This window comes from Hemitrygon akajei, chromosome 30 (assembly GCF_048418815.1).
Source record: "Hemitrygon akajei chromosome 30, sHemAka1.3, whole genome shotgun sequence".
In the NCBI taxonomy this organism is placed as follows: Eukaryota; Metazoa; Chordata; class Chondrichthyes; order Myliobatiformes; family Dasyatidae; genus Hemitrygon; species Hemitrygon akajei.
The window spans coordinates 6,107,130-6,117,554 of record NC_133153.1 but is presented as its reverse complement, the minus strand read 5'-3'; positions in this window follow the sequence as shown (position 1 = coordinate 6,117,554).

Below are 10,425 nucleotides of genomic sequence, written 5' to 3'. Positions count from 1 at the left end.
ATAGAGAGGGGATGGAGGGATACAGGCACAGCAACAGACAGGGGGTGGGGTGATACTGTCACAGCAACAGACAGGGGATGGAGAGATACAGACACAGGAACAGACAGGGGATGGAGTGATACAGATAGAGGAACCCATGGGGGTGGAGAGATACAGACAGGAAGAGAAAGTGGATAGAGGGATACAGACAGGAGCAGACATTGGATGGAGAGATACAGACACAGGAACAGACGGAGGATGGAGAGTTACAGACACAGGAACAGTCAGGGGATGGAGAGATACAGACACAGGAACAGAGAGGGGATGGAGAGTTACAGACACAGGACCAGTCAGGGGGATGGAGAGATACAGACACAGGTACAGGCAGGGGATGGAGAGATACAGACACAGGAACAGAGAGGGGATGGAGAGATACAGGAACAGGAATAGAGAGGGGATAGAGGGATACAGACACAGCAACAGACAGGGGATGGAGAGTTACAGACACAGGACCAGTCAGGGGGATGGAGAGATACAGACACAGGTACAGGCAGGGGATGGAGAGATACAGACACAGGAACAGAGAGGGGATGGAGAGATACAGACACAGGAACAGAGAGGGGATGGAGAGATACAGACGGGGTGGAGAGATATACACATGTACAGACAGGGGATGGAGAGATACAGATAGAGGAACCCACGGGGGTGGAGAGATGCAGACAGGAAGAGACGGGATGGAAAGATACGGACAGGAACAGACATTGGATGGAGAGTTACAGACACAGGAACAGTCAGGGGACGGAGAGATACAGACAGGAACAGACAGGGGATGGAGAGATACAGGCACAGGAATAGAGAGCGGATGGAGAGATACAGACACAGCAACAGACAGGGGATGGAGAGATACAGACACAGCAACAGACAGGGGGTGGAGTGATACAGACAGGAACAGGCGGGGGTGGAGAGATACAGACAGAAACAGATAGGGGATGGAGAAATACAGACACAGGTATAGACGGGGGATGGAGAAATACAGATAGAGGAACCCACGGGGGTGGAGAGATACAGACAAAGGAACAGACAAGGGATGGAAAGATACAGACACAGGAACAGACAGGGGATGGAGTGATACAGGCACAGGAATAGAGAGGGGATGGAGGGATACAGACACAGGAACAGTCAGGGGACAGAGAGATACAGACAGGAACAGACAGGGGATGGAGAGATACAGACTCGGGAACTGAGAGGGGATGGAGAGAAACAGAAACAGGAACAGACAGGGGGTGGAGTGATACAGACAGGAACAGACGGGGGTGGAGAGATACAGTCAGGAACAGAGAGGGTATGGAGAGATACAGACAAAGGAACAGACAAGGGATGGAGAGATACAGGCACAGGAATAGTGAGGGGATGGAGGGATACAGGCACAGCAATAGACGAGGTGGGGTGATACAGACACAGGAACAGACAGGGGATAGAGAGATACAGACACAGGAACAGACAGGGGGTGGAGAGATATACACAGGTATAGACAGGGGATAAAGTGATACAGATTGAGGAACCCACGGGGATGGAGAGATACAGACAGGAACAGACATGGGATGGAGAGATACAGACACAGGAACAGACAAGGGATGGAGAGATACAGACACTGAAACAGACATGGGATGGAGAGATACAGACAGGAACCGAGAGGGGATGGAGAGATACAGGAACAAGAATAGAGAGGGGATGGAGGGATACTGACACAGCAACAGACAGAGGATGGAGGTATACAGACACAGGAACTGAGAGGGGATGGAGAGATACACGTACAGGAACAGACAGTGGATAGAGGGATACAGACAGGAACAGACATTGGATGGAGAGATTAGGACACAGGAACTGATGGGGATGGAAAGGTACAGACACAGGAACAGACAGGGGATCGAGAGATACAGACACAGGAACAGACGGGATGGAGAGATACAGACACAGGAACAGACAGGGGATGGAGAGATACAGACACAGGTACAGACAGGGGATGGAGAGATACAGACACAGGTACAGACAGGGGATGGAGAGATACAGACAGGAACAGACAGGGGATGGAGAGATACAGATACAGGTACAGCAGCTTGGACAAGGTTAGTTTGCTATCATGACTGGAACAGACACTGTGAGCCTTAGGGTTGTTTCTGTACTGTTCCATGGTCTGTGTGATATGAGAAGTGTGTCCAGCAGTTTTTGTTCTTGTTTTAAATTATGAAAGTGTCTGTAAGGGAACTTTAGGAGCAGGAGGTTCTCTGGTAACTGCCAGGCCTTGAAGCCATCTTTGAATGGAAGGCGTGCCTTCATAATTTCTGAAGCTGCGTCTTCACCTCTCTGCAGTCATGGCCGGTGCAGTGCTTTACAAGCCATGCTGTATCTGGATTGAATGATTTTTATGGGTCATCAGTCAACATTCATAAGTGTCAAAGTGGACTTGCCATATTTATTTAACCTCCTAAGAAAATAGTGGCATTGGGAATTTATCTGGGCCATGGCATCTATCTAGGTGGACCAGGACAGGGCCGATGTTCACTCCGAGGTAAATTAAACACACCACTCACTCCCTGTAGTCAATAACTAGCTATTTTGTTTTGCTGACGTTGATGGAAAAGTTGCTGTCATGATACCCTGCAGCACAGCTCTCTATCTCCTTCCTGCACTGCAACTCATTGTTATTGTGATTTGGCCCACAATGATGGCATCATCTCCAAACTTGTAGATAGAATTAAAGCAGAATCTGGCCACACAGTCGTGAGTGTGCGGTGAGTAGAGTAGGGTGCAAGGACACATCCTTGTGGGACAACAGTGTTTAAAATAATCATGCTGATGGTGTTTCTGCCTATCCTTACTGATTGTGGTCTGTCGGATAGGAAGTTACAAAGGGAGGTGTTGAGTCCCAGGTCTAGGAATTTGGAGATGAGTTTGCTTGTAATTATAATATTGAAGGCAGAAAGCTGGATTCCACAAACGAGTGAAAACCTACAGATGCTTAAAATCCAAAGCAACTCACACAAAATGCTGGAGGAACTCAGCAGGCCAGGTAGCATCTATGGAAACGAGTAAACAGTTGGTGTTTGTGGGCCTTCATCTTTCATCAGGACTGGAAAGGAAGAGAATATGTCAAGACTAAGAAGGTGGGGGGAAGGGGAGGAGGAAGTACAAGGTGGCAGGCTGGGAGAAACTGGGAGAGGGGGAGGGAGTGAAGTATAGAGCTAGGAAGTTGATTGGTGAAAGAGTTACAGGGCTGGAGAAGGGGGAATCTGATAGGAGAGGACAGAAGGTCATGGAAAAATGCAAAGGGGAAGGAGCATCAGAGGGAAGTGATAGGTAGTTAAGGAGATAAGGTGAGAGGGCGAAACAGGAATGGGGAACAGTGAAGGGTGGAGTTACTGGAAGTTCAAGAAATCGATGTTCATGTCATCAGATTGGAAGCTACCCAAACAGAATGTGTCGCTCCTCCATCCTGAGTGCGGCCTCATCCTGGCGGTAGAGAAGGCATGTTGAAATGGGAATGGAAAGTGGAGTTGAAATGGGTGGCTTCCAGGAGATCCTGCTTTTTCTGGCTGGTGAAGCGTAGGTGCTTGGCAGAGCTGTTCCCCAATCCACATCATGTCTTACTGATATACTGTAGACAACCCCAACAGCTCACAGGTGAAGCATTGCCTCACCTGCAAGGACTGTTTGGGGCCCTGAATGATAGAGAGGGTGGAGGTGTAGGGGCAGATGTAGCACTTGTTCCGTTTGCAAAGATGAGTGCTAGAAGGGATATCAGTGGGGAGGGAATAGTGGACAAGGGAGTCGCATAGGGAGCGGTCCCTGTGAAAAGCAGAAAGCAGGGGGAGGGAAAGATGTGCTTGGTGGTGGGATCCTGTTGGAGATGGTGGAAGTTACAGAAAATTATGTGCTGGACATGGAGGCTAAGTGGAGTGGTAGGTGAGGACAAGATGAACGCTATCCCTGTGTGAGTAGGGTGAGGGCAGACGTGCAGAAGCAGAGTCGATGTCTGTCATTTGACTCTCGCTAGAGTTATACATCATGGCAGCAGGCCCTATGGCCCAACTCATCTCTGCTGATTGAATTACCTACTTGAGCTGGTCCCATTTTACACATCATTTCCTACTTTCATACACTTTTAAATGTAGTAAGTATATCTACCTCTGTCACTTCCTCTGCCAGCTCATTCCATTCACCCACCACTCTGTGCCCTCAGTTCCCTTTTAAATTCTTCCTCTCACTGAAAGCTTTTGTCCTCTATACTGGACTTGCCTATGTTGGAGAAACAACTGCGATGATTCCCCTTACCTACACCTTTCACGAATGATGACAAGGCACAAAGGTTCTTCCAATTGACTTTAGCTGACCCTGCCATAATTTTATATAGCTCGGTTAAGTTTCCCCTTCAAACCTCATCTTTCCTAGTCCTTCCCCAAGGTTAGATTATGCAGTGCTAACTCCTTGCCTGTTGTGAATGCTTATTGGTGTTTGGCAGACACTGCTTCAGTTAAGGTGCCCACATGCCTTCACTGGTGGGTCGGGCTACGTTTCCCCGTAGCACTCACCTTGTGGTCACTCAGTCATTCCTCATCAAGCATCTTGGTGCATTAACTGATTGTATCCAAGCAAGTGCTAGGAGAGAGGAGCTACTGCCTTCCTAACTATCCTCTCCCTCCTCACTCTCCCTTCATTCCCCTCCCTCACCACCACCCTCTCCAACTTCACTCCTGTATTCTCACTCCCTCCTCACCATGCTCTTCCTTCTCACTAACTTCCTCCTTACCACCATCTCCAGCCTCTCCCCTCTCCCCCAGCTCAATTTCTATCTCCATTTCCCAATGCCAGTGGAACTCACTGTACCCTCTCCAGATGACCTGGTGATACAATGCCCCACTGTGATGAGCCAGTTCTCCTGTTACCAGTGGAGCGCTTGTTCCGGATCTGCAGTCAACCAGTGATCTGCAGAACGTTTACGACTTCCCCTCATGGCCATTTCTTCAACTCCAGCTGCCCACTCTCAGTTACCAGTCTGGTACAACACTGAACTGTGGGCCAGCAGCAGCCTTAGGAGGTGAAAATCTGACAGATGTGATCATGGCTGGGTTGTTGACTTGGACTTCTTACCAGTCTAAACTGTTTCTACTCAAGTGCACACAATAGGTACCCTGTCCAACTATGGCCCTTCACTCTCACCTCAGTTCTGGATCAGCACTGGGATTGCCAAGGCATGGCAGGCTGTTAACTGGGATGTGTGCAGACAGGTACTCACAGGTCAGTATTAGGCCAAAGGGCCTGTTTCTGGGCTGTAAGTCTCCAGCAGAACAGAATCTCTTGAAAATGAGAGTTATAGATAACACCTTTCATGGATGTAAATAAAGATTGAGGATGTGGTTTCATTGGTGCTAGGCGTTGGTCACGGAACAAGCAGAATGTGCAAGGTCCTGTTAATCAGATTCACAAGTCATATAGCAAACATAAACAATTGGCTTCAGCATGGATTTTCTCTTTATTTGAAATGTGTCTTTAAAGATCACCTTGCCTCCCCATCCAGCCCAAATATGAACTTCGTTAGAGAAGTTGGATTTAGAACTCGGCCTTTGGCATCAAGTCCTGTTCATACCTTAAACCAGGCCATGTAACATTCCTAACCCCTCCCCAGATCAATTCACTTCAAGGTTTCAGTCAACTAAATGTATATCTTGGGTCCAAATGCACCGATGTCTCAACTACTGGACAATAAGCCTCTTGCTTGTTTACATTTCTAGCCTCACTGTACCTTTTGGCATTACTTCCATCCACTCTTGTCCACGTGATTTAGCATTTTGGTTCCCACCACCTGCGATTTCAAGACATCCACAGAATTTGATTTACACAAAACCTATACAACACAGAGAAATATCATATAGTGCTTCTTGTGAATTGCCTGGATATCGCCATCAATACTGAAGGCAGACAGACAGACATACTTTATTGATCCCGAGGGAAATTGGGTTTCGTTACAGTCACACCAACCAAGAATAGTGTAGAACTATAGCAATATAAAACCATAAATAATTAAATAATAATAAGTAAATTATTCCAAGTGGAAATAAGTCCAGGACCAGCCTATTGGCCTAGAAGAGACTAATATCTTGCACACAAGATGCAGAAAATAGACACCCTTCCTTTTTACATCAGATACTGTAGACCTCATTTGAGACAATTCATAATTGTATAAGATACATAAGAAGGGACAGTCTGACACCAGGGGAATTTGTCAAAGATCATTTATCCTGGACTGCTGGATTACCTTCTTGTCCAAGGCACAACGATAATAGAGGTCTCCAACCTACCCTGCCCCAGAAAGGCTACAGATAGTCAGCATTTTCAACACCTCAATCAACTGATTGATGACATGCTGTGATCAAAATAAACTTCAGTGTGTACACGGGCCAGAGATGCTGGGAGACAGAGGACAGAAGGTTGTGGGTTTGAGTAGAACACGTGGTCATTCATTAGTGTAACCAGATTCAGGGCCTCTGTAGACATTTGGAAGTTAATCTGGTGCTTGTGAATTATTAGACTAAGTAGAAGTGAAGGGTGTACTCTTAGGAGATTCTGGAGTTGATTTCAAGAGATGTAATGACCAGGTGTTGCCAGGTTGCATAGACTGTTCACAGAACAGTGGTTCTGAAGCAGAAATGGAGAGTATTTAATTCAAACAAAAATGGTACAACTACATTGGCATTCAAGTAATTCATAATGTGACAAGTGGGCGCACAATCTCCTCTCACCCAAGTCATTGCAGATTCATCTGACTGAAAACTTGTGCAAAATATATCCGGGCTCCAGTGCAGTATCAAATAATGGCATCTCTCTTGGAGATGCACACTACTTTCAGATAGGCACAAAAAACTCCATGGCAGTGTTTCAACTGAGAGCAGGGCTGCCCAGGCCTGAGTTTGTTTCACCCAACATTACTGACGTAGATTTTCTGTGAGAGCTTGCTGAGCAAAAGAAAAAACTAAGCATTAATCATAGTTTAACAGTCACGATATTTCAGAAATATTCCATTGTTTTGGGACAATAGCCAATAGGTGCAGGAGTAGGCCATTCGGCCCTTCGAGCCAGCACCACCATTCACTGTGATCATGGCTGATCATCCACAATCAGTACCCCGTTCCTGCCTTCTCCCCATATCCCTTGACTCCACTCAATCAGTCAATCCTTAAAGGAATGTGTAAGGCATCATATAAATGTAAGTTTTCAAACATGTACGATAGAAACATCTGAAAGTAGTGTGTATCATCTCCAGCAGAGAAGCCATCGTTTGATACGGCACCATACCTTGACTGTACTGACCTCTATTGGAGGATTCAGTAGAGGGCAGCAAAAGCAAACATGAGCAAAAGATTCAGATTCATTTATCATGTGTACATCGGAATACACAGTGAAATGCATCATTTGCATCAACAACAAACGCACCTATGTGTTGGGGGAAGCCCTCAAGTGTCGCCACTCATTCTGGTGCCAACATAGCAAACACGCAATGCTCAACAACAGAACAAAATAAGACAACAGCAAAGCAAGACCCTTTCCTGTACGCACGCGCACACACGCACTCACTCACACTCTCAGTCTATTTTATCATATCCTTCCAAGTAAGCAAAGCCTCATCCTTAATAACGAACTCCAGCATCTTACCAACCACCGAAGTCAGGCTAACTGGCCTCTAATTTCCTGTCATTTGCCTCCCTTCCTTCCTAAAGAGTGGAGTGACATTTGTAATTTTCCAGTCCTCTGGAGCAATTCCAGAACCTATTGATTCTTGAAAGATCATTACCAATGCTTTCACAATCTTGTCAGCTACCTCCTTCAGAACCCTGGACCAGGTGGTCCATCTGGTCCAGGTGACTCATCTGTCATCAGACCTTTTAGCTTCCCAAGCATCTTCTCCTTCTTAATGGCAACTAGTCTCACCTACTCCCCTGTCACTCTTGAATTTCTGGCATACTGATGGTGTCTTCCACAGAGAAGACTGATCCAAAATACTCATTATTTTCATCTGCCATTTCTTTGTCCCCCATTACTATCTCTCCCAGCATCACTTCCCTTTGTTACTCTGCCCCTTCAGGCTCCTGACTCAGAAGCTAGAAGCTGGTGATTGCTGGTCTCCTCAGCACCAGTCGTGACCTCTTGACTGCTAAGCATTACTGCCCCGACTCTTCATTCTCCCTCCTCCCTGTCCCTAAACTCTAACCTGACACCTAACTCCCCATGCTGTCCCCAAATCATCCCTACACACCTAAAAATAAACCAAGTCTGAACCATGACATCAACGGTTCAACGCTGTCTTGACCCAAACATCAGCTCCTGCCGCTAACCCTTCATTTACCGTATTTCATCTCTCTCTTTCACTGCCGTCCCTAAACGCCAGCCTGATCCTTAGCTCCCCACACTGTCTCCAAAAGCAACGTAACAAACCTAAAAAAAATTAAGTCTGAGCCACAACATCGATAGACATCGAAGTTCAGTGCATCCTGACCGGAAACATCCAGTAAAGATGGTAAAAAGTAGCAAAATGAGATGTTATATGCAGGGAAATTGCAAAATGTTTTCTGAATACAAGTTTAAGGAAGCATTTCAGCTCTGTACACAAATTAAGATGTACTGGAGAGAGACACACATATCTCTATACAGGTTAAGCACCCGTTATCCAAATTACCCAACTCTGAAAACCTCTGAAATCCGAACTTTTTTTAGCGCTGACATCACGTCACAAATGGAAAATCCCACAAGGCGCTGTAAAGGATCCCAGGCAATGTGTAGGTCTCTGTGCACCACAGATAGTCCTGAGAAGTGACCTCACATAGGTAATGAACAGAATTTAATGAAAAATGGCAAACCAGTGCAAAAAACAAAAAAATTAATATCTCAAATGTGTTTTGAAAGAGTGGATTCAACAGCATTGGGGTGAATATATGCTGTTTAATGGTGTGCTGATCATGAAACAAGCAAAAAATCTATCACAATAAACTGAAAATTGATATTCAGCAACACACACAAAATACTGGTGGAATGCAGCAGGCCAGGCAGCATCTATGGGAAGAAGCACTGTTGACATTTTGGGCCGAGAAATTATGGGAAGTATTATGGAAGCCGAGAATGGGATGTGGAATTAAAATGTGTGGCCACTGGGAGATCCTGCTTTTCCTGGCGGATAGAGCGTAGGTGTCCCATTCCCATTCTGATATGTCTATCCATGGCCTCCTCTACTGTCAAGATGAAGTCACACTCAGTTTGGAGGAACACCACCTTATATACCGGCTGGGTAGCCTCCAACCTGATGGCATGAACATTGATTTCTCTAACTTCTGTTAATGCTCGTCCTTCCCTTCTTACCCCATCCCTTATTTATTCCCCCTTTTTCTCTCTCTGCCCCTCTCACAATCTCTCTTTGCCTGTTCTCCATCTCCCTCTAGTGCCCCCCTCCCCCTTTCTTTCTCCCTAGGCCTCCCATCCCATGATCCTTTCCCTTCTCCAGCTCTGTATCCCTTTCGCCAATCACCTTTCCAGCTCTTAGCTTCACCCCTCCCCCGTCTTTTCCTATCATTTCAGATTTCCCCCTCCCCCTCCTACTTTCAAAGCTCTTACTATCTTTTCTTTCAGTTAGCCCTGACGAAGGGTCTCGGCCTGAAACGTCGACTATGCTTTTTCCTATAGATGCTGCCTGGCCTGCTGCGTTCCACCAGCATTTTGTGTGTGTTGCTTGGATTTCCAGCATCTGCAGACTTCCTCGTGTTTGCGTTTTCAAATTGATATTCAGCAGGCTGGTTGCAGACATTTAAGAAAAAGCATTTTTTTTTAAAGAGTTTTTGAAGATTTGTGCTGATATAGCATTAGCAGCAGAGTAATTCATTGGCGAGTTTGCCAAGATCGTCTCTGACGAAAATCTAACATGCTGAACGGCTACATCAAAAAATATGTGTGATGACCAAGTATAAGACAGACAGCTTACCAGTAGCACATAAATTCAAAGTAGGGAATGATGGTGATGCCAAACAGCCATTGACTGTCCACCCGGACAGCCGAGGTAGTGATAGCTTACATTTCTGATGGTTCAATGTACACATCATTGTTTCGTGCACAAAATTATTTAAAATATTATATAAACTACCCTCAGGGTATATCCGCTGTACATTTAATGTAAATGGATTTTATGTTTAGACTTGGGTCCCATCCCCAAAGTACCTCATTATATAGATGAAAATATTCCAAAATCTGAAACATTTCCAGTCCCAGGCATTTTGTATAAGGGGTGCTGAACCTGTAGTACCAAACAGCTAATAGCTGTTCACAGTAACATTGCATTAGTGAATGTCAGTGAGCCGCTATATCAAGACAGAAACTAACCTCAGTGTGATACAGTAGATTCACAAAACA